At 42.2% G+C, this 23553-nt stretch overlaps 1 long non-coding RNA gene across 2 annotated transcripts in view; it reads left to right on the top strand.

Moving 5' to 3' along the window:
- The first annotated feature begins 1034 nt into the window (after positions 1 to 1034).
- The window catches only part of LOC128324067 (uncharacterized), a 41848-nt gene continuing 19329 nt past the window's right edge, over positions 1035 to 23553 (top strand). The window contains exon 1 of one of the 2 annotated variants that reach the window (XR_008306617.1): positions 1035 to 1226. This is a non-coding gene — a long non-coding RNA (uncharacterized LOC128324067). The remainder of the gene's footprint in view (positions 1227 to 23553) is intronic. The other variant, XR_008306618.1, reaches the window with a different exon arrangement.

The following is a 23553-nucleotide window of genomic DNA, read 5'->3' as shown; positions in this document are numbered from 1 at the left end:
GTGCTGGACTAGGACCAGGGAGACCCGAGTTCAAATCCCCATTCAGCCATGAAACTAGCTGGATGACTCTGGGCCAGTCACTTCTCTCTCAGCCTAACCTACTTCACAGGGTTGTTGTGAAAGAGAAACTCAAGTATGTAGTACACTGCTCTGGGCTCCTTGGAGGAAGAGCGGGATATAAATGTAAAAATAAATAACAACAACAACCAAAAACAACAACAAATATTTATACTACAAATATTAACGGTAATAATGATAGCCTAGACACTCTTCTCATAATGCAAGGGGTCCATATCGTGAACTGTATGTGATAATCTCTGTGGCGTGGAAAAACTGCAACATGGACATTGTTTCAAGCAGCCTCCACAAGGTTAGCATGATTAGAATGGCTCTCAGAATGTTCTCCCGGAGGGGGAAACTGGTTGGACAGGTCTTCTATACATTGTCAGACATCACCTCATCATCTTACTATAAACAGTTTTCCTCAAGCACAACTGACAGGTCACTCAGTTCTCACATTACACTTGCTAGGAATAATCAACATTTGTATTTACGTGAGGGTGTGCATACTTTGTAATGTGGGAATGGCTGTGCTAAGTGTTAGTTTGTTTAAGGGGGGGGCAAAAAAGGGCAACCCCCCCAACCTTAAACTTGACCACATAGAGGATCAATTATTTTTAAAAGTTCCCATCAAACAAGTAATGATTTAGACTATTACTGGTTATCATTGCACTTAGCCAGATGGCAAAAAGGAGGAGGAAAAGACTCCTACACACAGCACATTTCATCCAAACATTTAAAAAAAAAAACCTTTTAGTTTACAGCGTTAGGGGAGTTTGGGCAAAATGTTTTCCCCCCGTTAAAGTCAGAGCTGTTTGAGAAAGCAACTTAAGTGTTCAGTGTGGGGCTGGAAATAAAGTTCCTGTAATAAAAGCACTCTCTCCATCCCAATTGCATCTGAAACGTTTTTGCAGTTTTGCAGGTTGAGTGATAAAGTTAACGGTCACTTTTCTTTTTTGACGCCTAGGGGGCGCTTTGGGATTATTGTAACGCCGGAAGGCGGTGAGTTTTGCCGTTTGCAAATCTTTTAAAACTTGCGTAGGAAACAGTGGGGCTTTTGAAGTCGAAGGATTTTTGTTTTTTTTTAAGGGCGATATGGAGAGGGCAGATGATTGGTGTTGCGGAGATCATCGTGCTTTCCTGGAGCGACCCACGTTTGGGAAAAGGTAACACTGCTGTGTCTTCCCCCATCTCTCCCTGTTAGCTTTGTTTGTAGAACTCCGGTCTCGCTGCTCTGTTGCCGTTCGAATGAGCAGCAGCACCATTCCCAGAAAGAGAAATTAATGTCTCTTCTTTTGATTTTATTTATGAGCTGATCTGATCTCTGACCACGCAGCTGAACGACGTATCTGGGAGAAAAGGTGTACTGTAAATACAGCATGAGTATTTGAGTGAGAGCAATACTTACTATTATATCCCCGCAAACCAATTCAAACTCACCCACGTGCGTTAAGGAAAGCATGTAGTTCTTAAAACAAACATAGGCTTGGGAGGAAACGCATATTGCTATTTTGATTTTTTAGAAATGTAAGTAGTGCACAGAGTGGCAAGCTCATATTGTATAAATTGCAGGATATACTGGAGTGCATGAAGACTGTAGGACATTATTATAAAAACAAACACCATGTAGGTAGATTCTCATTAAACTGAGATATGATTAGGAGGAATGTACATTGCATGCATCCCTTACATATATTTCTTAATAAAACTCGTTTATAAATTTAAAAAAACATAAATGCATTACACGGTTTAGAAAATTACCTTAGTTTTAACTTGTCAATAACCTAAATTGATTAAAACAAATATTGCAATAATGATGATAACTAGAGGAATTTAATATTACAAATGTTCTATTTTCAAAACCAGTCATTTATTGTTTGAAACATTATCTTAAATGCATGATTTACATGCTGTTAATTTACATTGCCATTTCCCCAAAAATCTTTTCACAGATGACAGATCTCATCACAAGCCCACACTATATTACAATTACTGTAGACATTGGTTAATTCTACCTTTCAAGACTGCTTCATATTCAAGCATTTCACTTTATTTCTTCATCCTGCCTTTCAGGTGATGCAAGCTAGTATGGAAAACAGCATCTCTGATCTGCAGTGGCTGTTTCTAACATACAACATTAAGTCTCCATTTGAAGTTATGAACAGGGCCATGCATGTATGAATTGAACTTAGGCAGTTTGGCCTCTTGTGCCTGGTCCCCATAATATTACAATTCCACTTATTTTCACTAGGATTTATGTACACGTCACTGTACATAAATGTGCAGGACTGTAAGCTTAGTGGTTTCAACCCCAATTTAAATTGTCAACATATTTATGAATAAATAAAAAAATCAAGTATTGATTAATTAATTAATGCAATCAGCCCCCCCCCATGTTGTAAAAAAAAAAATCTTGACACTGAGCATGGAACCCACACTTTTGTCACATTTGAGTTCAGTTGTCCCTCACTGCCGTGGAGTAAATCTCTATATGCTTACATACACAGGAATATTTTCAATTCTTGTGCCTTGGAGTTGTTCCTTGGATTTCACCTCTGTCCAGTGAGCACTGACCTTGCAATTTTGCTTCAGTAAGCTCCCTATAAATACGTATTGGCTCATATATGGATAAACACATTAAGGCTAACAAAATACTTTTAATATTTCTGTTTTCCAAGTGTGAATATGACCTTTGTGTGGCTGTATCTGTGGACTGTCTTGCAAATAAGATATACTGATTAATGACTGGGTGATATGTTTCTCCTCTCCTGTTTTAGGCTAGGCATATTGTGCATAAATAAGATACAGACCTTAGTCTGGAACCTATGGAATAGTCTTAGGGAACAGTGGCTGGCCTACTGAGAAAAATTATTGAAAGTAGTCCAATTGAAATGAAAAGGACAAGTTCAGCATTTCTTTTTTTACAGTGAACACTAGTGAGGCTTCTCCATAGTAAATGGATTAGAGAACATAGGGATTGCAGTCATAATGTATTACATGAAACCCATGTGATATATTCTGCCATATTTGGAACTTGCAATTAAGGAAGAATCCAAATTTTCTCTCTCACACACACACCATTACAAATATTTTGATAAATAAAAGGTACATCATTTGTGAAAAACTCTAACCTGTATCCCACTTAAAGTTAACTATACATGTTGAATCATATTATACACAAACAGAGCACAGTGCATCTAGTATTGGTTTTTCTGCAAAGTTTCCCGCTTTTGTTTTAAGCACATTTGTCACTCAGGAACTTTGTTTCACACCCAACTAACCGGCTGAGTTTATTTTAAGCCCATAACCTTAGTCAGGGTCCTATGAAATGACAGGATGAAAAGGACAGATTTATTGTGCCTAATCAACAGATCGTTTAGGTCATTACAATCTCATTACAGAGAGGCAGACTAGGCAACTAGAAACCTTCGCTCTAGCTTATCAGAAAGAACCCATGAGTTGTAAAGGCAGCCTACAAGGTTTTCTGGAGCAGTACCATTATCCAGCTTGCTCTATTCAACTGGTGATCAGAGCTGACTTTTTTGCAAGACAGGTCCTTCTTTTTTAATGTTAATGTACAAAATCAGGATAGAATGCTTATTCCTTCCTTTCATTTCAGAGTGTTTTCCTTTTAAAAGAAACTGGAGGGAAATTAGTAATGGTTTTATTTATTTATTTTTAAAAATCAGTGTCCCATTAAACATTTCCGTTGACTTGAAAAAATTAGCAGAGCAGGAAGGTGAGTAATGAACTATGAAATCCCCTCCCCAGATACTGAGTTTTAATAGGAGAAACTCAATTACAACTTTTGAATCAACACAGACATTTTAAGCAAACATCACAGAGAATCAGCTCTCCTCACTGTTTGTCCCCTTCCTCTTTCTCTGATTGTCAGTAGTTCTTCCTACTTCCCCACTTGTCATTTAATTCTTAATTCCCCAGATGTCCAAAAGAACAAATAGGACTGAGTCAGCTTTTAAAATTAGCCCCTTCTGGTGAAAGTTTTCTCTTTAGCATTGTGAAATATTTGCAGGTAGAAAGCTAGACTCTGGCAAAAGGCATGTGTATGTGTGAATGGAGATATGGTATTTTATGTATATTTTAATCTCTCAAATATTGGGTGATTTCTCGAAAATCCCCTAAAATCAAGTGTGTGCATTTGCTCTCACAACGCCCTTATTGAGCTGAGGGTGGTGATTCACCACCTCCATTGAAGTCACTACTGGGGCTTTAGTTGAGATCTTACTTGTCTTAATGAGGTTCCTCTTTCTTTAATGTGCATGATTCTCCCAAACATGGAGTTAATGAGAGCGGATGCCCATCCCATCGGCCCCCAGACGGCCTGCCACATGCATAGAGCTAACTCCAAGGTGGTGGTGAAGTACCCTCCACTGTTCCCACTCCCTTACCCTTTACCCTGGTAATTATTCAACCTCTTGTGACCCTTCTTTCTTTCCCTTTTATCCTGGTCTCTGTGCCTAGTCTCCTTGGCAGACACAGCTGAGCCGACGGAGAGTGCAAAGGGGTCCCTCCATCTGCCACTTTCTATGTGTCCCCCCACTCTAAAGAAAATAAGGGTCACTTTTCTGGATCACGCACCAAGGCCCACGACAAATGAGTCCCGAAGGCTTTGATGCCTGTGTTTGGACACAAGCAATTATCTCTAATTATTGTTTTTCTTTTCAGTTTGCCCAACATTAAAGAGCCCTGCAAGCAGCTTTAAAGAGAAGGCTCAGGAAAGTGAATAAAGTACTTCTCTAGGCGGCTGCCTCCCCCTCCTCCCTTTTCTAACATCTCTCTCCCTCGCTCTTTCCATATTGAGGGAGACAAAATCTTCACAAATGTTTAAGGCTCAATATGGGTTGGGCTGGTGTGGGCGGGGTATTTTTTTTCTTTTTTCTTTTTTGGAAGATGATTTCTAAAGACATAGGAACATTTGTACAAATAAGGCGCAGATGGGAGAGAACATGGGAGCTGAATGTTTGTTAGGGGAGATGAAATGTTTTTCAGCTGCGGAGAAAGTGGAGAAGCAGATTAAAAAAAGTTATAATATTAAACTTCCCCACCACTCATAAATAAGACATTAAAATGTACTTAATGCTTTCTGTAAGCAAAGACACTGGTAGTAATGTCTTAGGATTTGAAACATCTCCTGTAGTATATGATAGAATTGGGACCAACAATTGCACACAGTTTATATTTGGGGTGGGGATGTGTGTGTGTGTGTCCCCACTCAGGGTTGTTCAATAATTCAAGGTGTCTGCATAATAATGAAAGTGTCTGCATTAATATGGAAACATTCATGTATATAAAAATGAACACACACACACACAGAGGCACGTATGCACACCTTCTAACCTTAAATGTACACAAAGAGTCTGAGCTACAATTTGGATAAGCCAAAGTGCTGGAATTTCAACTGGTTTCAGCCTCATTGACTTGAATAAGATGAGGGCTACAATCTCGTGCACATGTACTGTGGGTGAGTCTCATTAAACTTGATGAGACTTACTTCCAAATAAACATTCATAGATATAGGCTGCAAGTCAGTTTAAAGCAAGCAGTCCAATTTGTTTGACCTTTAGGCAGCTCTGCTGACAGAGAAATACACATGTAAACAGACACACCTGTTAGCATTTCTGCACGGGAATATTTGGTTAGCACACATAAGTTGCAATCAGCTAATTTATCTAGCTATTAATCTGTTCATCTACCCATGCAGGCATGTCAAACTAGGCATATGTTAAGACTTTGATTTTGTATACTATACTATAGTCTTGAAAACCACCTAATGGCACAGCAGGAAATGACTTTCCTAGCAAGCATGAGGTTACAGGTTTGAATCCCTGTTAGTATGTTTCCCAGACTATGGGAAGCACCTATATCGCGTAGCAGTGATATAGGAAGATGCTGAAAGGCATAATCTCAGACTGCGCAGGAGATGGAAATGGTAAACCCCTCCTGTAGTCTTCAAAAGAAAAACCACAGGGCTCTGGGGTATCCAGGAGTTTGACACTGACTCAAGGGCACACTTTACCTTTACCTATAGTCTTGAACCTTGTAAGAATTCCCCTTACCATTCCATTCCAGCTTTCCCCAGCTTTTATTTAACTTCAGCTTTCTTGACCATCAAGGCCCAATGTTATGGGTGATCTGTCACTCCATCTTAGTTTTGCCTGATAGCATCCAAGTACACAAGAGCTATGTGTCCTGTGCTAAGAAAAGATGTTGATTTGGAGGGGTTTATGTTGGAATTAGCTCAACCCTAATTTTAAACACACACACACAAATATGACCAGACATTAATATTGGGCCAGAACCTATACCCACATTTTAGACAGGAGTATGACAAAATGTAATTTCAGATGGCCCCAGTAGCAGAAATCTGACCATGTGACTATAATGCTGACTATAATGCTTGGGAGAAATTCTCTATAAGCACATCACCTGCACTCACCATGCAGACATTTTAGCGTGGCACTTTTACCCAAAGGTAGATGATGGTGACATTGAATTCTCCCTCAATGCTCTGTGCCCTCAGCCTATCTCAGACACTGATACAGTTAGGTCTTATTTAAATCTTGGTTTAATAATTAGAGCTACAAGCTTTAAAAGCTTGAATCAGTAGATAAAGTAAAGTGTGCTGTCGAGTCAGTGTTGACTCCTGGCAACCACAGAGCCCTGTGGTTGCCTTTAGTAGAATGCAGGAGGGGTTTACCATTGCCTCCTCCCACGCAGTATGAGTTGATGCCTTTTAGCATCTTCCTATATCACTGCTGCCCGATATACACCAGTGCGGATTCGAACTGGCAACCTCTGGCTTGCTAATCAAGTCATTTCCCCACTGCGCCATTAGGTGGCTGAATCAGTAGATCGATCAATTAAAATGTTTTTTGGGGTGTGTGGAAAGAACTAGTTAGTGGGACTGGGACCTAAGAATATAGTTCTTTATTTTTGGAGGCTATTTTGAGTTTATATTATGGAATGAAAATGAACATATTTTAGATGGGTTTTCATCCTTAGGAATGAGTACAAGTTTTTGTTTATTAAATTGCAAAATCTAACACTTTCTTGAATATCTTAAAAAGATACCCATATTGAGGTGTTGATAATCTGCAAATGTATTTAATTTGATTGATTTGTCTCCGCAAAGAAACATAGATGTGCTTCTGGACCCAGGCCTTACCCTGGTGTCTTGGGCCGAGGCTACAGCCCGGAGTCCTTTCGATCAACTTTGGTTGATGCAACACCTGCATCTGTTCCTTGAAAAGATGATGATCTCAAAACTGGTGCACTTACTAGTAACTTCTAGGCTTGGCTACTGCAATGTGCCTATATATGTAGTTCGGAAATTTTAGTTCAAAATGCAGCCACTGATTGATATCTCTGGTTTGTTGAAGAGACCATATTATGCCTGTTTAGAAACAGTTGCACTGGCTGCAGATATGTTTCTGGGCAAAATACATTGTGCTGGAAATTACCTTCAAAGCTCTAAACGTCCTAGGATCAGGTTACATGGCAGAGCACCTTCTTCAGCATGATTCCCAGAGCACATTAAGGTCATAAGAGACGTTCATCTTTGACTGCTGCCAGCTTGCCTGGTGGCAACTTGGGATCAGGATTCCTCCATAGCTGCTCCTGGGCTGTGGAATGTGTTCCCTATAGATATTAGAGGCTTAGCTTTACCAGCCTATAGAAGAGCCCTAAAAACTCATCTTTTTAGCCTGGCCTTTAAATGGCTTTAAACTGTTTTCATTTTAATACTTTTTAATGGGTTATAAATTTTCCTTTTTTCTGGGTGATGTGGTATACACATTGAATAAATAAGATAATTAACTAACATTCTTTAATTGGTTGACAGCCCTACTAATTGGCTCAGTCAAAAAGCTCTTCTTTAAAAGACTAGGGGTGAACCAGTGGCAAAACAAAGAAATGGGGAAAGGACATTTTCCACTGTAATGGAGCAGACATGACACTCTGTTCCTCTTTTCAGGGTATGTACATGAGGGACATTTGTCTAGGAACATTCTCCGTATGTAGATGTTTTGGAGAGGAAATTGTTTAACAGGCTGTTGGATCACTGGACTTTTTGTGTGGGCATAATTGTGCAAATAGATTCTGTTATTGAATAAGGCTGTGGTAACTTATTGTTCTGAGTAGACTCCCACAAAGTTTTCTGCAATTTCCCCCCACAAAATAATATATTTCTTTACTGCTTCATTTCCTTTCCCAGAGAAGTACAAATCTGCCCCCCCCCATCCAGTTTTTGTATTCACTCTATGGTGCTATGATGCACCTGTACTTTAAGTGGGTTGTGGGCAGTTTCCCCTCTAACAGGTTCCCTCTCTCAGATGTTGTTGACTACAATGCCCATAATCCCCAACCAAAGGCCATTGCAGCTAGGGATGCTGGGAGTTGTAGTGAACGATATCTGTAAATCCCTGTCAGAGGGAACATTGGTTGTGGCGTGTAGCCACATGCTCACATCCAGTGTTTCCAATCCTCAAAGCCATATGAATGAATTCTGAGTCTTTGACCCTCTTCATGTGGCACAAAATGACAAGAAAGCAGTGCCACGTAAGCTAGCATGTCCATATGGCCCACTTTGTTTGGGGGTAGGTGGGTGTTGAAGGGCTGACTCCTATACTGGTAAGCATCAAGTCAGGAGTGAGAGAGGTTCCCCAGTAACTGCACTTCGGAAAAATACATGGTGGTAGTTTTTCAATTAAAGCTTTTATTTGACAGTGTTCAGCACAATAAATACGAGGTCTTTTGCTATAATTGACTGCTAGCAAGGAGGTTGCTCCATGGGAGGTTCAGAATATTTGTCTTTTTGCCGTCTGTCTTTGTGAAGTGACATGACAGAAGACGGGTTTGTCATGGTCTATTTGGACTGGGATGCAGACCTCACCTTCTATTTGCAGTGACGCTTTCTATAGCACAGGAAACAAGAGTTAAGGCAAACTCAACCCACAATTAAGAAATGAAACTGGGAAATGCAGTGAATTAAAAAAGTTGCAGCTTAAAGGCAATCCATATGTGAGCAAATGCTTTCCAAATGATCCTGCTTCGACCCCCTGAGTTGTACAAGGGAGGGGGACTGAATAGGGCTACAGATTGCATCTCTGGTCTGTGGATTTTTCTGAGCTACAGCTCTGTCTGCGGTGTGGCATGACCTTTGTGCCAGGGGTCGGCGCACTCACCCTGGGGGAGTGAGGATGGAAGAATGGCAGCTCCCCCTCCCTCCCCCAGGCCCAGTGTGTGGGGTCTCAGCTCTGAACTGCTAATTGAACTTGTTTGCAGTTCCAGCATTGCAGCCCCCACAGCCCCAATTCAGCTTGCTATCACTCCAGCACCCCATGAGACCACACGTAAGCAGGCAGCATCCCAAACTTCTGTATGTCAGCCGAAAAGGATGCACAAAAGAGAGGACGAGGGAAGAAAAGGATGCAAGGAACACCTTAAGGAGACAGAAGGAGCAAACAGGAGCCCAAGTGAAGCTAGGGTACCTGAGCCTGAACATCTCTTGGAAGTGTTGTAAGACCTTTCTAATTTGGGCTGCTGTTTGTTAATCAAGGTTAATAAGTAGAGGATTTTTTAACAAGGAAAACATCTATTCATTTCCATTTTTATTGACATGTTCCAGTACACTGAGGGCCCAGTGCCTGCACATGAAGCATGCCCATAGATTCAACAGAGGGTTTTGGTTTTTTTAAAATATATATTATTATTCCTTCCCTCAACAGCAAGAAGGGCCATTTGCCATTATAGTGAATGAGAACTCTGGCTGTGCCTCCTGTTTCTCCATCCACATTTTCCTGTCACCTTATGCTCCAGGCATGAATGACTTACACTGTGAAGGGGAGGGGGCTAGATTAGTCTATAGGAGGCATAGATAGATTGCATATTGGCCCTCATGCCTGCCCCTGTAGGTGGGGTGGGGGAGAAGCAAAGACTCAAATGAGCCTGAGAATTTTTCACATGCAGGCAGTGGAGTGGATCTTCCATATGGTGTTTAATCCTCTAACCCTCAGAATGAAGAATAATTGTATGATTATTTAATATTGTAAGTATTAATAATTAATAACAATTATAATACAATATTAACCAAGTATTAACGATATATGATTAGGGGTGGCCATTGTTACCCGTGGTTTTAACAACTGCAGTTTCACATATCCACAGATGGGTCTTAGAGACCCAGTTTCTTTACCCACAGTATAAAAATACCCACAGTATAAAAATACCCACAGTATAAAAATCCCCCTATTCATGGATTTGAGTGGCCAGAAACGACATGGAAATTACTTCTGATGTCATTTCCAGCCGCCATTTTACAGTGTGGAGCCATTTTATGGCTCTTTTTCTTAAACCACCTAGAGCCTTTGGAGACAGGTGGTATATAAATTGAATGAATAAATATAAATAAGTAAATTCCCACGATTTTCATGAAAAATCAGAGGAATTGGGGTTTTGGGAAGGCATTGCTGGAGAATTGGAGAGCAAGATACAGTACTTTATTTCTGCCTTCTCCCTGCTTTTTTGGCCCTTTTGTGTGTATATACAAACGTAACCCCTGGATTCCCATAGGGGTAGGGTTTTGTTATTCGTCGTTTCTGTATTTGCGCCTATAGGCGAGAACAGAACCCCTGCAAATAATGAGGGCCACCTGTAATAACTTTACCACTTTTTAGCCAAAATGTTCTCAAAGCTGTTCACGTAGCAAAAGAAAATGGTTCCCCATCACTTTAAAAGATTCCTCTTTGCCCAGTTCATGCTAACTATAGTTTAGATGGACTCAGAATCCAGATAAATAATAATAAACATTATGATAAAATATTTATTTATTCAAAATATTTATACCCTGCCCCTCCAGTATACTACTGCTTGGGGCGGCTCACAACATTTATAAAATAGTTACAATGTAAAATCAGACTAATGAAATTAACCAAATTAAACTAAACAATTTAAAAATCCAAGCTAAAACCACAATCAGAATGACAGATTTTAAAATTTCAAATTAATATTAATTTAATTCTATTCTCTGATTATAAGTAGTATAACAAGGAGAAAAAGCAAGTGATAACTTGAACATGGGAAGCTGCCATATACAGAGTCAGACCATTGGTCTATCTAGCTCAGTATTGTCTTCACAGACTGGCAGCGGCTTCTCCAAGGTTGCAGGCAGGAATCTCTCTCAGCCCTATCTTGGAGAAGCCAGAGAGGGAACTTGAAACCTCAGCTCCATCCCCTGAGGAGAATATCTTACATTGCTCACATGTGGTCTCCTATTCAAATGCAACCAGGGCAGTCTCTGTTTAGCTAATGGGACAAGTCATACTTGCTACCACAAGACCACTCTCTGCTCCGGTCTCTCTCTCTCTCTCTCTCTCTCTCTCTCTCTCTCTCTCTCTCTCTCTCTCTCTGGTCAACTGGCTTGACTAGTTTGAAATGACCAGGCTAATGTCTTTCAGTGATCAGTGAACACCTACACTGGGATGCAAATTGCACCCCCACCCTCTTGGAAGGTCAGAGGGTTTGCAGACATGTGGATTAATTGAGGTTTACCTAAACAGTGTCTTTCTCTTGTCTACAGTACAGCAATCAGCAAAGCAGAGTTAGGAGGGCAAGAGGTAAATAATTACTTTATCTCCTTAAAAACTCTTTGCAAACACTTTGGGCTCTGGACTGGCTGGGAATCAGAGTCTGATTCCCAGCCAGCAGCTACCTTGTTTGTTAGGTATTTGGGGGATGGGGGGCATTCCATCCTAGGTACTGTATTCTTTTGTAGGGTTGGGGGCGGGGGAGAGTGAGAGATTTTCATTTGCTTCCTAATTGCAAAGAGGTGAGAGAAACTGAGAATCCTTATGTTTGTGTGGCTGGGAAAAGGTCCTATGTTTCCTATGTGTAGGATCCAGTCCAGCATCCTGTTTCACACAGTGGCCCACCAGATGTTTCTGAGAAGCCTACAGGCAGGAGCTGAGGAGATGCCAGCTCTCTTGCTGTTGCTCCCATGCAGCTGGTATTTGAAGGCATCTTGCCTCTGAGGTGCCTGGAGCTGGCTACACACAGCCTTGTAGGAAAAGAGAAACTAGCTGAACTGGTGCAGAGCATCTGCACCCCTAGTTCGCTGCCACCTTCTCCCCTCACCCCCCATCGCTTTTTTGCCTGCCCGCCCGCCCTCACCCATTGTCTCCTCCCCCCACCCACCCACAGCTCCCGCCTCCTTCTTGTTCCCCACCTGCCCCCATCTCCTTCTTTTGTACCTCCCTCCTGGCACTGCTTTTTGGATGCCCGCCAGTCAACCAACTGCCAGTTACGGCCTCTTGGCCAGCCGGCCGGCCACCAGCATTTTCTTCAGCTGGCTGGCCACCACCACCTCCTCCATAATCTTTCTCTGGCCCTTCCTGTGGCTATCCGGCAGCTCTCTGAACTCTCGCGAGAGCTGCCACACATGGGATTAGCCACGGGTATGTCTTAGAGAATTGTATATAAAGATGCTTTCATCTGTTATGCTAGATTGCTGAAAATGCTTTGCTGTGCTTGTTGCGTGGTTTTTTTTAATTGGAAGTGTTTGGGGATTTGATCATGTATATGCTTTGTACTTTGTTGTGCTATTCCTAGAATGCACCATAGGTAGGGGTGTGCATAAAACCAGCTGGCCCTGTTCAGTTCGAGTCCGGACCGGACTCAAACCTGACCGGACCAGGTCGGTCCGGCATCACTTCAAACCCCCATCTGTCCGGTTTGGTCAGGGGAGGGTTTGTGAATTTTTTATGTTTTTCCTTAATTATTTTTTTTTTAACCTTTGGCCTCTTTGATGGGCTCCTTGTAGGCTGGGGGGGGATCTGTGAAGGTCCCCCCTCCCCCCGATGACCTCTCACATCATCGCTGCAGCCCGTCCGGAGCCTCTTTTCTGGCCTGTTTGGGCCTCCATAGATCGGCACGGTGGCCATTTTGGAGGCCACCACGCATGCACAAATGGCCTCTGTGAGGCCAGGCATGGCCCAGGGCCTCACAGAGACCATTTGTGCATGCGCGGAGGCCATTTTTTTGGCAACCATTTAAAAAATTTTTTAAAAATGGCCGCCACACATGCGCAAATGGCCTCTGAGAGGCCCTGGGCCATTCCAGGCCTCACAGAGGCCATTTGCACATGTGTAGCAGCCTCCAAAATGGCCACCACACCGATCTACAGAGGCCCGAAAGGGCCAGAAAAGAGGCTCTGGACGGGCCACGGCGGTGATGTGAGAGCCCGGTGGGGGGAGGGGGAACTCTCACAGACCCCCACCCCCGGCAGCCTCAAGGAAGCCCCTCCGAAGGGGCTGAAGATTTTAAAATGTTGATTTTAAAAAAAGGTCACAGACTTGTGCGGGGGTTCGATTCTGGTCCGGACAGAACCGGTGTGTGTGTGTGTGTGTGTTTGGTTCGACCCCGAACCACCAAACCAAACCCTCGGACCAGTTCCACACATCCCTAACCATAGGCTATGTAGGCTACATGATGAATTAAGAATCTAGTATTTCCCAGAACTCACTGGTGATTTTAAGCTACCCTGACCTTTGGGATGTTGTGTGTTGTCCCATTTTCAGCAGTGTCCAGCAGCAGAACACTTTCCCCAATGGAACAGGTTGTGAGGGTGGGGGGGGTGTTAAAAAATTGGCATTTGTTTTGCTTAAAAACACATTCTAGTTTCATATCAGAACTTCCCTCAATTCCAAAAGCCAATTTTGGCCTCCATGCCCACCATTTTTGTGGATTTATTGTCTCTCACTTGTTTGTCAGGAATTTTGTTACTATGGTTTAGTAAGTTCTACCTTGAGAGAGATACATTAAGCTTTTGATTGTTCTGCCTGTCTCCAAAAGGGGATAGTCAACCTCAAGTTAGGTGAAGGGAAGGACTCTTGAGGTTGCGGTTTCCAACATGCTGTTTTGGTGTTAGTTTAGCTTTGTTAGCTGAGACCAGGCTGTATGGCTCCTGGGAATGTGCAGACTTCACCACAATGCAAGCTTTTGTTCTCTGAACTGAAATTTGAGACCTAAGAGCTAAGCCTCCTGTCTAACACTAGATAGGAAGTAAGGTATCTCACTTGTGTATTTTTACCATTTTGCTTTGGTTGCCTGTAAACTTTCCTGCTTTTTATATCTACTTAAATAAACTAGCTTTTGATTGTTTTAAACTTGATCTGGCTAGTAGCATGTTCCGTTCTGTCTCCCTATGTGCCTGCTCCAGCTACATGCTCCAAAGAGGTTTTTTGGCTTTAATCTTTGTAAAACTGAAATGGAAACAAGTTTGGACAAGTAACCAACATCTCAAAATTGTTTTCTTTTTTCAGGCATTATATTTTGTATTTTAAACTACAGTTTTGTATTTTGTATTTTTATTGGTTGTTTACCAAGTATTTTGTATCTAAAATACATTTTCTGAGTATTTTGTCCATCTCTGGTGCGGGATCAGTTGATTCCAATTCCTGACCTGGAAGTGATGTGACTTTAGTCCATTGAGTAGCATATTCTCTCAGACTTAAGACGTGAGGCTCCTGCAACACACCAGTCAGTCTCAATATGCTTTTGGAATAATATGCCGTGGTTAATATTATGTGCATGACAGTAATTGGATTTGAGTCAATGTCAGTAACATATGAAACCTGAAGGTGCTTCTGCAGACTTGGATTCGATTAAATCTGTTCACATACTCTGAGCCTTGCCTCATAACATGTCCCATTAATTCTGGCACTTCTTTTGCATGGAATACCACACCATTTACAAAAGAAGACTTTCTCCGAGACTGTCTCTTTGTCTGTCAGAATGTTAGCATTCAGCAGAATAGAGTCCAGAAGGCTAAATACATTCAAAAGGAAAACAATGAAAAATAAACACATTTTAAGCATAGCCGTATTTCACACATTAATGGCTGTTCTGTGAGCCAAGTGCCTAGTGCAACAAAGACTTCTGATGAGCAAGTGTGTTTTCTAACATGTTACTCATAAGTGATTCCTGATGGCGTGTGAGATGTAGTGGGATCGAAGGATAAACTGGATTATTGAAGAAATCCAGTTGTGATAATGGGCTGAGAAACCTGGTAAATTTTATTTCAGCTATTCAACTTGGAAGCAAGACACATGATCAACAACCCCACATGATGTATCTGTTGCCAAACCATGTGACTTCAGGCTGCAAACATGTTTGAATGCTTTGTGCATGAGCATTGAGATTGACTGCTGTGTGGTATCTATGCAACATGTGACCCACCCCCCAGGTGACTCAAAAGGCTGGGGAAAGCTTCACCCTATGGTGAAGTACAAGGGGAAAAACATGGGACACGGGCTTACTCTCACAGAAGAAAGGAAGCACTGATGAACAAAAGTTCATTTGTTTTCATATTAAGATGCAAGGCTGTAAACCTTAATGGTTGTAAACCTTAAAATATGTGGTGCACGCTTTAAAATCCCTCCATCTACACTTAGTTGAAGATGGAGGCCTGACATGATATGCAATGGTACACCACCTCTGTGAACTGCATCAGGGCAGCTGTGGAGTCTTAAAGCAGCACTGACACTGTAGGGAATGAGCACTTGCTAGTCAGCACTGCAACAATGGGGAGGAACTGTGGCAGTGCTGCTTGTGTAACCACTTGTTCTGTTGATTAGCCACAGCTGTTGAATAACCACAGAGTTGGGGCTGCTTTATGGGCCTGCAGCAGCCCCAGTGCCATGCACAGTAGTGCTGTACCACTGTGTATCATGTCTGCCAGGGTCTTGATTTTGACTGCAGGAGCACCTACCCTCTAGATCAGGGGTGCTTAACTTCAGCCCTCCTGCAGATGTTGGCCTACAACTCCCATAATCCCTGGCTATTAGTCACTGTGGCTGAGGGTTATGGGACCTGTAGTCAAAAAAAAAAAAAAAAAAAGCTGGGGGGCCAAAGTTGCACAGGCCTGCTCTAGATGGAGCAAGTGGAAGATCATTGTAATGGAGGTGAACATGGTGCATTGGGTATGCCACTCAGCCACCAGTCTTTGGGTTTTAGGGATGGAATGGAGTGGCTTTGAAATTTCCCATGATTTCCCTAGCCTTTATTCATAAAGCTTTTATTAGCCTGTTATAAACCTGGTCTTCTGTTGTGCAAAAAGGGTCTTCATCCCTATGTTTTGTTGGTGTAGCACTGAATGGTGAATAGTAGTCTTGGGAAGAAATAGGCTCTGATGACTAGTGGCTATTCTAAAGCTTTTGGAGGAAGTCACACACATCTGCCTAGGTTTGGGGCTGAAAGGTTGAGCAGCTGGAATTCAGCCAGAAAACTCTCTCAGTTTGAATTTTGGAAATGGCTAGGAAAGGTTGCTAAGCGGTTTCTGGTTAGCAGAACTATCCCTTTTTAAAAGAATCTTGGGTGCTGGATTTTGGTTGCTTTAGCCCTAGCAGTGTGTACCTTTGTGCTGGTCTTCCTGCTACCTGCTCAACCTGTTTATTTGTCAATAAATAAGTACTGTATAACAAAACACCTTTGGCACACTGCTCCAAGAAAGTTCTTGTCATTCAAGGAAGTGGGGGGGATATAAAACTTGCTATTTGTGCTCCATGACAATAGGCGACAAAAGAGAGAGACAAAGGGGTTTACTCAAGTTATTATTACAACACCTTCATCTGGGATTATGAAAGGTAAACAGTGATGAAGGAACAAAAACACTCAAACCACAAGGAAGCAGTTCTTGTTGAGGAATGGATAAATGGATTGAATTAGGATCAACATATGTTTGAAAAGCGGGGGCGGGGGGACAAGAGTACTTTATCTTTAATAATTTTGGTCCATTCTGCATGGTAATTCCTTATGAAGATACCCAGTGCTGAAAAATCAAAGAGAACCTGGTGTGATTTGGATTCAAAGAAAAGAACAGAGAACTGAATTGCTCCTTAAGCCAAGAGGATAAATTTGCTATTCCTCCACACCTTTGACTGAAAGTCTGTGTATTCTGAAGTTCTCTGTAAGCTTTCATGAATCCTGTATTCTTCGTCCCACATTATATAAGACTGCTAAGGTGCTGTCTTTGAGCCCTTGAAGCTGATAGACCAATAATTAAATCAATCTAATCATATTGGTTGTAGAGCACTTCCAATAACAAATCTTATCTGAACGTCATCCATTTTATTGTCACTGTGTTTCGTGGTTTTATTCATTATTTCCACTGATGTGATATAAAAATTATGAACAGCATTTACCTGATAGAATAACAAGCAGCCCAGCCATGTTTTTTAGAATACATTTCTGCAGTCTAAAGAATTTCAGGCAAGATCAACTAGTTTTGACCATCCTTTGTGATTCAAAGTGTTCCTCACAGCAAGAGTTTAACTAATCTGCACAAACGTATGTTCTCCGTATTCTGTTATGATAGGACAAATTGGTGATTATGTGATGAACAAATGTAGGCAATCATTATGCAGATCTAGATAATTACTAGATCATCCTGCTCATCCTCTTACTATCTATTATGGAATACAGATGGACCCAAAATAATCTTAACCAATAAATGCCATGAACTAATACAGAAGTGTTTTTAACCATATCTTTCTAAGTGAAACTGTTCAGCTCTTTTTCATAATGCATCATCATTTTCTAGGATTTTTAATAGCTCTTGAGAGTGGTATTGCAGGCAATTGTTTTTTGCCTGTTTCAATTATTTAGGCAGGAGCCCTGTGTGACAACTGCTATATAAAACTAGCACAACTTCCTGTGTGGTACAGGCCTTCTCCCATTTATATCAACCCTTGTCTGGGGTTGGAAAGGGACATTTGCTCTCTCCCTACTAACTGAGCAAAGAGGCACTTTTTAAAAGTGGTGATTCTCTTGTATTTGGCAGGGGGAGAGCAACTGTCCCTATCCAAACCCAGCACAGCATCAGTGGTTGTTGCTGGTTTCTACTTTGTGTTACTTTTTAGATTGTGAGTCCCTTGGGGACAGGGAAGCAACTTTATTAATTATTTTCTATGGAAACCACTATGACAACTTTTGTTGAAAAGCGGTATATAAAAAGTTGTAGTCATGGTCATAGAAATAGGATGCATTCATTTAAAAAGAATACACACCCTGACTTTACAGTTGTTAAAATAATTATTTGGATAATGTTTGAATATTGGATGATAAATATATAACACATTCTGACTGGGGAAGCTTGTTTTTGTGTGATGTGAGAAAGAAGTGCCATTGGAATTGGGTGCTTAAGCTGTTAACATCTGAATCACAACAGTGGAGAATGAAGAAGATATTTCTGTCATGCACTGACCACTGGGGTATCACTGACTTTATGCTTCCCCTTCCCCCGGTGTCTCCATATGGATAGGAGAGGTTACTCTTCACCCTTATTTTCCACCTTCTGACATGTAAAGCTATAGCAATCTTGTGAGAGGCTTCCAACCTCTCCCAAGACTGCATCCTAGTCAGAATTCTCACTGGCTGAGTTGTTCTATACTTCCCTCTGACTTGCCCTCCCTGTCCCTTCTTGCTGATTGGTGGATACATCGATGGGTGAGGCCCCTGTCCTTGCTAATTCTGCAGGGTCTTGTGATAGGCCTGCTTTTGGGCAAGTGCCACTCATTGGCATGTCATATCTGCTGGACCTTTGGACCATCTTGCCATCATGGCAAAATGGCATGGAGAACGGACAATTTCTTTCTGTGTATATGTTTTGTTGTTCAAATTGCTTGGGCCAAAATGCCAATATTGGATAGCAAAGTAACTTTGATCGTCATTAGTTGGGTAAACAATGTTGGTAACCCAAGTGTTAAACTTAGTGACTTACATTTTCTGTAGAGCTAAGACAACGGAAGTTGCCTTACAGAGACACAAAAATACTGGAGCTTATGTGCACTCTAGTTTTCCTTCACAGGCCTAGCGGAGACAGAGGGGTGGGGGCATGATTTTTACTGCTCTCTCCTCCCTCTAGATTGAGTTTTCACATGAAGGAATATGTCCCTGAGTGTCAAACAACTTCCATTGTACTAGTCCTGCAGAGAATTAAGCCAGTTACTCTAAAGTTAGTGTCAAGTCTCTAGGCCTCCTGGGGTTTCCAGGAGTTACTTCTGTGGATGCAGGGAAAGGCCTCTGAGTATGCTCACCAGAGAGGGGAGGTTGTGCCACTTTTACCCCCTTCTCTGGCCCTCCATGCTCCAGCTCCTCAAGCCAAGGAAGCCCAATCCTTGTCAGCAGACAGCCCCTCGTCTTTGGCCTTCTTGCCTGCCAGCCAGCCCCTCTCATCCTTTGCAAGTCTCGCAAGACACAAGATCGACCCAGGATCCTGTTCCCAAGTCTCACAAGAATGCACAACAGACTCGCAAGAGTCTATTAGACTCTCGCCCTTTCTGTTCCTCCTCCTAACCGGGCCACCAAGGCCAGTACGGACCCATTCAGAACATGGCCACCCCATTCTCACCCACAAAAGAGGCCAGTGGGTGAGACCCACGTGCCCCCAGCCAAGTCTGGCCGGTCCTTGGGTTAAGTGCCCCCGAATTCTCCCTATCCCCGTCTGTCATGCCCCAACAGATCCATTCATTTCAACTGAACTTTCTTTCTTCAAGGAAGTTGAAGATTGGAATGACAAAATATTCCAAAACAAAACAAATTTTGGGGCTTCAGTTTTCATAGGGATAACTAGGGGTGTGCATGGAACCGTCTGGCCTGGTTCAGTTCAAGGCCAGAGCGGCCTCGAACGGAACAAGGCCAGTTCGGTCTGGCCCCCCCATCGAACCCCGTCCAGCCCCGGACCAGTCAGAGATTTTTTAAAAAAAAAATTAAGTAGATGATAAGTACCTTTAGCCCCTTCGGGGGGCTTGCTGAAGCCGCGAGGGGGGGTTCACGTGGGTTCCCTCCCCCCACCTGCCTTCCTCATCACCGCCATGGCCCGCCACAGCTGGGTAATTGGAGCATTTTCGGCCCTTTTGGGCCTCCGTAAGAGTGTGCAGCCACCATTTTGGCGGCCGCCGTGCATGTGCCAATGCCCTCTGCATGGCGGCCACCAAAATGGCAGCTGCGCGCTCTTATGGAGGCCCGTAAAAGCGCCGAAAATGCTCCAGTTACCCGGCTGCGGTGGTGATGAGGAAGGCCAGCGGTGGGAGAGGGAACCCGCGCGGACCCCCCCCCCGTAGCTTCAGCAAGCCCCCCAAATGGACTAAAGGGACTTATCATCTACATTAATTTTTTTTAAAAAATTCGCGGACCAGACCCGATGGTCCAGTCCGACGGAACCGGGGGGTGGGTTGGTTCAGTTCAACCCCGAATCGCCGGACCGGACCGCCTGACCGGTCTGCACATCCCTAGGGATAACTGTGAAAAAGAAATGCAGTTACTCCTGAATATCAATAACAATTAGGTAAATTTTTTGAAAGCATCAAGTTTTGATTTTACCAAAGTTAAAACATTAAAAACTTTTTCAAAAGGATAATTGCATTACATCAATTTCTGTCTGCCTGCAAAATAAAGGTTAGTTTTCAATATAAAGTACACTCTTGGTTCTATGTCCTCATGGCATTCTCTGTATAAATAGTGATACCATATCTCCTAATTAAATCCATTGCCGTATTTATATTTTCCCCAACAAGATACTCAAGCGTTAGAAATGGTATTAGAAATGGACCTCTTGCTTCCAAAAAACTTTTAACAGCATATGAAATCCTGAACTTCTTTTTTAGTGCTACTGCCACTCAGTAAATAATGATGAAAGTTGTGGGATATTTTTGGCCTAGGTCAAGTGCTCTTCAAGAAAAAAACATGCTAATGGGAGGAAATATAAGTACACTGTCAAATGTCAATGACTGCAAAGTAGCTGCCGAATATATATTTACTGAGGCTCTGCTGGGAAGGTTGACGTAATGACATGCTCTTAGCAAAAATCTCAGTTGGTTGGTTTACTAGTAGCTGTTTCATAGTAAAGTATGCCTAGAAAGAACTTGTTGGGAATAAGAGTTCGGAGTATATTGACTGTTCTGTTAAAAAAAACATTTGTAAATATGCATGCTAATTAGATCCTTTTGTATTCTATAATATGAATGCTCTTGGTTTAGTTATAAGTTCTTTGTCTTTCTAAGTAGCTGTTAATTCCAATATGATTTTGAGTTTCAAAAGATGTATTTCATCATATTAAAATCAAGATACTATACAGCACTGTGAGGAATTGAAATAATTTGTCTTAGGGCCAATTCCTGGGTATAGTATGTGGCATAGGAGCCTTTTGAAATGAGCTGCAGAGAGGTAGCTCCATCTTGCAATCCATTTGTGTATAGCAGCTCCTCAGACAGGGCCAGTGATTTTCACCATGTCAGCAAATCTATGCAAGATACAGCAACTGTGCTAGGCATGATGAAAATTGCCCAAACTACATGTTTCATATAAATGGCTTGCAATGTAGAGCTGTTGCCTTGTGGTTTCAATCCAATATAAGCAATGGGACTTAAAGACAGAACAAAGTAGATTACAATGCCAGACCTGCTCAACTCCACCCCTCCACCAGCTGTTTTTGGACTACAACTCCCATAATTCCCAGCCACAGTGGCAATAGCCAGAGATAATGGGAGTTGTAGACCAATATCTGCAGGAGGGCCAAAGTTGAGCAGGCCTGATTTAGACATCATTTGGCAGTGGATGATCTTGCAAGGGTCAGTACAAAGGAAATACCAATATAGCCTGAGGAAATTATAGCTATCCAAAGAGAAGGAGATAAAAAGAACCATTTAAACAGTGAAAGCCAGGAGAAAACTTTAGATCATAAAAATATAGGTTAAATTCTTAGAGTTTAGATTCATGAATAGGTCTTAATTAAACAAGGCAGTAAAGGGCTCTCCTGTCATACTTTGTGCTCACAACAAAGTCCAAAGATCTTGATCCTTCTTTAGTTAGTGATGGAAACCTTATGAATTCTCAAACTTCTGCATTGCTAACAGGAATTTAAATGAAGAGGCCTTCATGGAGCAAATATTTCTCTTGCTTCCTTATATGTGACACTTTCTATGACACATTGCTTGCTCAACACTGTTACTGGAATGGACAGAACATGGTGGATACATTCTTTGGATCCCTCTTCATCTTCATAGTGACCTGAAGGTATAGTGAGAACTTGTGTGCACAAGAGGAGAACATCTTGTCAACAATGAAGGTTGGCCAACATCCAGGCTAACAGTTTGTATGCACAACATGAGGAGGTGTTGTTGTTTTTTTTGCCAAACTCCCCTTCCCTATGCTCCTCACCCAAATATGTGCATGAGTGTTCTATAAACCTCGTATACATAATTTAATTTCAGGAGACAGATGGCTGCAGAGGGAAGGAGGGAACTGGTGAAAATCACCCCTCTCCATTGCACCTAAAAAGTTATTCCACTTACATGATGTTAGGTCTAGATGTCAGCCAGTTAGTTCAACTAATTCCTTCAGGAAAGACAATCAGTAGGCAGCACAAGCGAAATCGGATTTCTGAAGTGTTTTAACAGGCAAGTATTTCCAAGCAAGACCATCATGCTTTTGGCAAGTCAGTGTTTCAAATCCAGCAAAAGTATGATGACCTCAGACCAAAGCGGTTTTAAAAAACCAAGGAAACGAGTGGAACGAGGAAGAGTTTTTAGTTGGTGGGTATAGCGCTGGCCTAGAGCATCTGCATGAAGACACTTTAGGTAAACTCTAATATCTTAATCTACTTCCTTCAGAGTAGGAGAAGGAGAGCCATCTTGGAGTGGCTCTTTGCTGAGTGGCATGGCACTGCTTGCCAAAGAGCTGCTCATGTGGTGAAGGGAGACTGGGAGAGGCATTTTGCCAAGATGCAGTTGCATCCCAAATCTGCCACTCTTGAATATGAATACGACAAATATTTATATACTGCTTTTCAACAGAAGTTCCCAAAGTGGTTTACATAGATATAAATAAATAAATAAATAAATACAGGGTGTAGCTTCCATTGGACAAGGGAGGATGATTGCACCTAGGCCAACAGGGTTTGAGAAGCCCCCAAGAATGGGCGTCGGGTCCATTGGACAAGAGTGCCCTGCAGCTGGGTTGCGTGTGTTCTTTCCGAGCATGATGGGAAGAGAAGAAGCACACTGGGCTTCCTTTCTCCTCCCCTTCCTCCTCCCAGGCAGCAGACCTCCCCTCGCTGCTCCTGGCCGCGACTGCAGGGGTGGCTTATACAGTGAAGTTTTTTGTTTGTAGCCTGTTGTATACTTACAGGTTCTACCAAAGGGTCCTGTTTTTCTGGAGCCACTACAACTACTACTACCACCAGTGTGGTGTAGTGGTTAGAGTGCTGGACTAGGACTGGGGAGACCCGAGTTCAAATCCCCATTCAGCTATGATACTAGCTGGGTGACTCTGGGCCAGTCACTTCTCTCTCAGCCTAACCTACTTCACAGGGTTGTTGTGAGGAGAAACTCAAGTATGTAGTACACCACTCTGGGCTCCTTGGAGGAAGAGCAGGATATAAATGTAAAATAATAATAAATATAATAAATAATACTGCTACTA

This window comes from Hemicordylus capensis, chromosome 4 (genome assembly GCF_027244095.1).
Source record: "Hemicordylus capensis ecotype Gifberg chromosome 4, rHemCap1.1.pri, whole genome shotgun sequence".
NCBI lineage: Eukaryota > Metazoa > Chordata > Lepidosauria > Squamata > Cordylidae > Hemicordylus > Hemicordylus capensis.
The sequence above is the reverse complement of the archived record's forward strand: the minus strand, read 5'-3'. Positions and strand labels throughout refer to the sequence as shown.